This window comes from Portunus trituberculatus, chromosome 36 (genome assembly GCF_017591435.1).
Source record: "Portunus trituberculatus isolate SZX2019 chromosome 36, ASM1759143v1, whole genome shotgun sequence".
Lineage (NCBI taxonomy): Eukaryota > Metazoa > Arthropoda > Malacostraca > Decapoda > Portunidae > Portunus > Portunus trituberculatus.
In genome coordinates, this window is record NC_059290.1 from 6,799,094 (window position 1) to 6,806,593 (window position 7,500).

At 43.3% G+C, this 7,500-nt stretch overlaps 1 non-coding gene across 1 annotated transcript; it reads right to left on the reverse strand.

Moving 5' to 3' along the window:
• Window positions 1-4,564: 4,564 nt before the first annotated feature.
• On the reverse strand, window positions 4,565-4,670 carry Trnay-gua. Its single transcript has 2 exons — window positions 4,634-4,670; window positions 4,565-4,600 (listed from the first exon to the last, which is right to left on the reverse strand). It is a non-coding gene; the product is annotated as a tRNA-Tyr (tRNA).
• Window positions 4,671-7,500: the final 2,830 nt, after the last annotated feature.

The window sequence follows — 7,500 nt, forward strand, 5'->3', positions numbered from 1 at the left end:
TTGGTGGGCCGCCCTTAAAGACCTGCAAGGCTTCTCACTGGAGGATCACATACCTCCACTCAACAATGCCGACGGTTCCATCGCCACAAAGAGCTGTGAGAAGGCTGAGGTGCTGGCCTCTCACTTCTCCCTTAAAATGACTGTCCCTGACTTTGGACGTCCTCCCCCTGCTGTGCCGCGGCTCACCAATGCGACAATCGAGGACGTCATCATCAACACAGAGGAGGTGAGGAGACAGTTACAAGCTACTGACATAAGGAAAGCCTTGGGCCCAGATGGTTTATCACCACACGTTTTGAAGCACTGTGCCTCTCAGTTAGCTGCACCTGTCACTGCCATCTTCCAGCTCTGCCTGAGCACTGGTAAGTGGCCCTCACTCTGGAAAGTGGCTAGAGTAGCGGCCATTCATAAAAAGGCGACAAAGACGGAACCGAAAAATTACAGACCTGTGTCCCTCTTGCCTGTCCTTGGTAAGACTTTGGAGTCTATGATTGCCAAAAGAATCACTACCTACCTTGACGAACATAGACTCCTCAGCAACAGACAGTTTGGCTTCCGCTCCAACAGGTCAACTAATGATATCCTATTAAACCTGTCCACCGCATTGCACCAAACATTAGACAGAGGAAAGGACAGCTTTGTCATCGCCCTAGACATAGCAGGTGCGTTTGACAGAGTGTGGCACTCTGGCCTCGCCACCAAACTACGCAGCATGGGCGTGTGTGGAAGCCTACTTCACCTTCTACAAGACTACCTGCGGGACAGATCTCTGTGTGGTGGTAAATGGACAATCATCGCAGGACCACCCAATTGGTGCCGGTGTCCCACAAGGAAGCGTGCTTGGTCCACTGTTATGGAATGTGTTTTTTAACGACCTACTGCAGCTCATCCCTGAAGCCCACGCCTACGCCGACGACTGCACACTCACATTCCCTTGCGACAGTACTGACCACCGAGCTACTGTCGCCCTCATCAACCAAGCACTGGAGACCATCACCTCATGGGGACGACGGTGGCAAGTCGACCTGGCTCGTGATAAAACACAAGTCATGCTTGTCACCAGACGACGCAGTCCCCCTGCCATCCCCATCCCTCCCATTCGTCTGGATGGTTTGGCGTTGCCTCTGCTGTCTGCTGTCACCATTCTTGGCGTTGAAATAGACAGCAGCCTTTCCTTCACCAGCCACGTCAAAAAGACAGCTGCCAACGCCGCTGGCAAGTTAAGTTGCGTCAGACGAGTTTCACATCTCATTGACGCTCGAGGGGTGACCAATCTCTACGCCGCCCAAGTCCGATCCGTCATGGAGTATGCTCCTCTGACTTGGTCGTCTTGTCCCCCTTCCTACCTTGGCCTCCTTGACAAGGTCCAAGACCGTGCCCGGCGGCTCATCTCTACTAAGGTTCTCCCAGACGAGCAAGCTCCCCTCCTACAACCTCTACAGCACAGGAGAGATGTGGCGGGTCTGTGTGCCACCTACAAGATCCACAAGGAGGGCGCCCACACCTCTCTGCTCTCCGGCAGCCGTGGGCCGCGCCTCACCCCACAACACGAGGGAGGCTTGCACGGAGAATCACCTCACTGTTCCATTCGCCAGGACGGAGACCTTCCTCCGTTCTTTTGTGCCAAGATACACTAGGCTTTGGAACAACTTAGTGAGTGATACAGATATACACAAGGCTCCTACTCTTCAGAAATTTAAGTGTGAGGCTAATAAATGGCTAAAAGTGTAATAGCGTATTGTTTTAAATGAAAGTGTATCTTTTGAAATGAAAATGTTGGCCTTCAAAAGTGAATGTGTGACTTTCGGCAAGAAAATTTTTAACCAAGTAAATGTGAATCTTTCAAGGAAAAAGATAATTAGTGAAAAGTGAAAGGGGCGTGTATATCCCAGAAAGTCTATGTAACAAATGGCATCTTGTATTATTGTGTGCAATTTTTACTATTTAGTTTATATAACTATTTTACTATTTTGTATTGCATTGCATTTCTCATGTACTAATATTATGTCAAAGATAGTTCTCGGCAACTCACCGTGAACTTTTGGCTATTTAATATTTTTACCTTTGTAATATCAGTTTGTAAAAAAAAAAAAGAGAGAGAGAGAGAGAGAGAGAGAGAGAGAGAGAGAGAGAGAGAGAGAGAGAGAGAGAGAGAGAGAGAGAGAGAGAGAATGTACGTCCATCCTTCCTCCCTCACTACCCGCCATCTCTCTCTCTCTCTCTCTCTGACGTACATACACACATACACACGACAAAGATAGATAGATAGATAGATAGATAGAGAGAGAGAGAGAGAGAGAGAGAGAGAGAGAGAGAGAGAGAGAGAGAGAGAGAGAGAGAGAATGTACAGTACGTCTATCCTTCCTCCCTCGCTATCCCCCCTTCTCTCTCTCTCTCTCTCTGTCAATTAATATTCGTCGTTTCCCCAACACAACGAGGCCATTTGACAGTTCGCCTCTTAATTGGAAGGGAAGTGAGCAGCAAGCCGATTACACCCGATCTCACTCGATTAATGAGAGCCGATACACGTTCAAAACACGCTCTCTCTCTCTCTCTCTCTCTCTCTCTCTTCTAATATTTTTTCATTCCTTCCCCCTTATTTTTTTTTTTTTTCGCTTTCGTTTCATATTTTCTTCTTTTTCTTTCTTTCCCTTTAAAATTTCTACTTTTCTTTTCAAGTCATCTCTCATATCATTATTCCCTTTTCGTTTATTTTCATCTCGTCCCCTCCTTTTTCCTTATTTCTTTCTATTTTTCCCCTTTTCCTTCTTTCCTCCTTCAGTTCTTCCCCTTATTTTTTCCCCTTTTCGTCTCGTGTCCTCTTTTTCATATTTTTACCTTTTTTACGTTCATCTTACCAATAAAAGAAGGAGGAGGAGGAGGAGGAGGAGGAGGAGGAGGAGGAGGAGGAGGAGGAGGAGAAGGAGGAGGAGGAGGAGGACGAGGAGGAGGAGGACGAGGTTAGTTTAGGTTAGCAGGAGGAGGTGAAGTGAGGTTAAGATAAAGATGAAAAGGAATAGGATTAGGAAGAGGAAGAGGAAGAGGAAGAGGAAGAGGAGGAGAAAGAGGAGGAGAAACAGGAAGGAATCACAATATCACACAAACCAAACACAAACAACAGCAACAACAACAACAACAACAATAACAACAGCAAACACCCCTCACACCACACCTCTCATTAGCCAATCACCTCACGCGACACCCCTTCAAGCGACCAATCACGAGGAGAGAGACGCAGTGAGCCACCAATCAGCTCATCAAACTCCCCACTCACCCACCAATCACTGAGCAGACAGCCAATACCCGCTTGTTATTGGCCAGTCTCTCAGCCCTGCCAGCCGTCCATCAGCCAGTCAGGAGGAGGAGGAGGAGGAGGAGGAGGAGGAGGAGGAGGAGGAGGAGGAGGAGGAGGAGGAGGAGGAGGAGGAGGAGAGAATAAGATTAAGTTAGTGAGCGAGTGAGAAGGAATCAGAATGAGAGAGTGGTTATTTTTTACGTGTTGTTAATATTTCGAGCATAAAAAGAATGAATAGATGTAAACAGCTTATAACATTATTCAAACAGAAAAACATCACAAATACTTAAAAATACATACATGAAATTCACAATAATACATATAAAATAGAAATAGTTAGTACTAATTACACTAAAATCACTTAAAAAATTTAAAAAAAAACAACTAATGGTAAAACGATGAAAGAAGGGACTTACGATACGATTAAGGCGCGAAAAACGTACAGTTGGTGTGGAGCGTTAAACTGTTCCATTACAAAGATGCGCAGTAAGTGTGTTGTAAAAGAAAATGTAGCGCCGGGATTCCTGACTGTTCACAGGTGCAGCGCCGCCACTATAAAAAAAAAAGTGCTGAGCGAGCCCCGGTGTTTGTGTTGGTGTGAGGAACGTACAGTTGATTTTGCTGTCTAATAGGAAGTGTCGAATATCTTTTGGTTTGGTAAGGAAAGTATATAGTCGGGAATAGTTTCGTTCAAAATGTTATACACCACGACACATATTTCATTTTTATATTTATTTTCAATTCTTTGCCATCCAAGTCACGGTTTGCCTCAACACCCAGTGGAAAGAAGGATAAGAAGAAATCAATAAAGAGGAAGAAGAGTACGGGAAAGAGGAAGATTTTCAGTCAGGGAGTCAAGAAGAAGAAGAAGAAGAAGAAGAAGAAGAAGATAATGATGATGATGACGAAAAAGAAAAAAAAAGACGATGACGACGAAGAAGAAAATTACTCTATCTCATAAATCATATACAACTTCTTAAACTCACGAAGAAGAAGAAGAAGAAGAAGAAGAAGAAGAAGAAGAAGAAAGACGAAGGAAGAGGAAAGAAAAAGAAGACGAAGAAGAAGAAGAAAATGACTCACGCGAGAAAATAAATCAAGCAACCACCACAACAACTTAAAAACACACACACACACACACACACACACACACACACACACACACACACACACACACACACCAAAAGAAAAAAACAAATGATATTCCTAATGCGTCAGGTTAGGTCACTGGTTCGTCCTGTATCGCGAAGACCAGTCAGTGAAAATGTATCCTTCGAACCGGATTTGAACCAGTGACCTATGGATGTCTGCTCCCACTCACCACTCACCACTCACCCACTACAGTCCACCGCTCTGCCAACTGAGCTACCGAAGGCGTGGAGGAGGAGAGGAAGAACACGAAGGAAACGATTTTTTTTTCTTTCTTTCTTTCTTTTTTTTTATTTTGCTTTTTGTCATAAACTTGATCCTCTTCTTCTTCTCCTTGATTTGTTTAACTATTTTCAAACATAATTTATTTCATTCATCTTTTCTTCTTCCTTTTCCTTATTTTTCCTGGTCTTTCTTCTCTTCTTCCTCTTTATTTTTCTTTTCTTCTTCCTTCTCTTCCTCTTTCCTTCTTCCTCTCCTTTCCCTTTTCTTCCTCTTCCTATGCCTTTCTTCTCCTCTTCTTCTTTCTTCTCTTAATCCTTTTCTTCTTCCTCTCCTTTCTCTTTTCCTTTCCTTCATTTTCCCTTCTCTTCCTCTTCCTCTTCCTTCTCCCTCTTTTCCTCTTCCTTTTCTTGGATGGTTACGATAAAAGAAAAGGTCAAGAAAAGGAGAAAACTGGAATATGATAAAGATGAATTAAGAAAAGAAGAGAAAAGAACATGATAATTAAAACTGGGAAAGATAAAAAGGAGGGAAAACTTAATGATTGAGAGGAAAAGTGAAGAAAAGGAGGAAAAGTCGAAGAATATAATAAAAGAAGTGAAGAAAAGGAGAATAAATTTGAGGATTATGAACAAAGTGAAGAAATGGAAGAAAATTTTGATGATTATGATGAAAAAACTGAAAAAAAGATAAAAACTTGATATTTATGATGAGAAAGTGAAGAAAAGGAAGAAAAACTTAATAATTATGATGAAAAAAAAACTGAAAAAAAGGGGAAAAAAAAAACGAAGAAAAAGAAGAAAAATTTGATTATGATGAAAAAAGAACTGAAGAAAAAAAAAAACGATAATTAGGATGAGAAAATGAAGAAGAGGAAGAAAACTTAATTATTATGATGAAAAAAACTGAAAAAAATGCAAAAAAATAATTGATGAAAAAGTGAAGAAAAGGAGAACAACTTTATAATTATGAAAAAAAAAAAAAAATGGCTAGCTCGTAGGTAAGCAAGAGGAAGAGGAAGAGGAAAAGGAAGAGGAAGAAAAACAAAAGAAGAAAAGAAGAAGGTAAATAAAAAAAGGCAGAGGAAGAAGAAAAAAAAACAAGAGAGAGAAGGAAAAAGAAGAAAGGAAAATGAATAGGAAGACGATGAAGGAATGGAGAAGGAAGAGAAGGAGGAAGAGAAAAAGAAAGAGGAGAGAAGAGAAGAAAGACGGGGAATGATGGGAAAAAGAGAAGAAGAAAGAGGAAGAGTGATTGAAGTAAATTATGAGTTAGATAGTTACCCTATAAGTCAAAAGGAAGAAGAGGAGGAAGAAGAGGAAGAGGAGAGAAAGGAAGAAGAGAAGGAAGAGTAGGAAGAGGAAGAAGAAGATTAAGTTTATGACTAAAAATAAAAATAAATAATTAGGTAAGTAAGACTCAGGTGTGGATAATTAAGTACAGGTGAGGGAGAGAGAAAGAAGGAGAGAGAAGGAAGGAAGGAAGGAAGGAAGAGAGAGAAAGAAAGGAGGAAGGAGGAAAAAGGGAGGAAAACGTGGAAAGGTAACACAGATCATTAGTCAGGGAAAGGTAAGGTCTCTCTCTCTCTCTCTCTCTCTCTCTCTCTCTCTCTCTCTCTCTCTCTCTGTCCACACCTTACTGATGAGGCTTTACCTGTCGACATAGCCTCCTTCTCCTCCTCCTCCTCCTCCTTTTACTCCTCCATTTCCTCCTCCTCTACCTCCTCCTTCTCCACTTTCTATTATCAATGAAGGAAATAGTGGTGATGGTAGTGTTGATAGCGAGGAGGAGGAGGAGGAGGAGGAGGAGGAGGAGGAGGAGGAGGAGGAGGAGGAGGCGCCTTAAGTGACAGGTGTGTTGATGGAAATGCGTGTGTGGGCGTGAGAGAGAGAGAGAGGTGAGGGAGAGAGGTTAGAGGAGGCCAAGATAGACAGACCGACCAATAGACAAACAGACAGAGAAAACAGACAGACAGACAGACAGACAGACAGATAGACAGACAGACAGACAGACAGACAGACAGACAGACAGACAGACAGACAGACACACACACACACACACACACACACACACACACACACACACACAGGGCAATTAAAGGAGAAGAAGGAGGAGGAGGAGGAGGAGGAGGAGGAATATATACAAAGGAATACAAAGGAAGACAAACAGCAACAGACCCTTAGGTCCTTACTAGGCTGTTTGTGAAAACTATCTACTAACTACCAGTGGTAGAGACAGGACAGCAAAGCAGAAGGCTCCTCCCCACCCGCCCCTCCCTCCAGCCGAGGCTGGCAGGAAAAAAAAAGGCGAAACCATGTGATATTAAAAAATCACATGGAATTTTAGTAGAGAGTGAAAAGGAAATGTGTAATCTACGTCTGACTACTTGTGTTTGTGGGGGAAAGTGTTAACGCTTGGTGAATGTCATGTTGTGTGTGCATTGTGTACGTGGATGCACAGTGTGTATGTCGAATGGGTGGTGCGGCAGCCTTGCCTGGCGCTTTCTAGGAGGCAGCAGTCAATCAGGCCCCAGCTCCGTTCAATCCACTGAGATAGCATACTTTCCTGTAGGGACGCCGTACGCTGATAACCCCTTGCAACATTGATCCCTGGTACTTAGTTCCCGATGATGATCAATGGTTGACAAGGCCCTCTCCAAACACAGCCCGTCACAGGTCGAGAGTAGTAGTAGTGACCGTTCACTCTGGGCTATCTGTGCGTGTATGCAGTGTAGTGTAGTATGTATGTAAACACAGTGTGGAGTCAAAAAGGTGGTGCGGCAGCCTTGCCTGGCGCTTTCAAGAGAGGCAGCAGTCAATCAGGCCCCAGCTCCG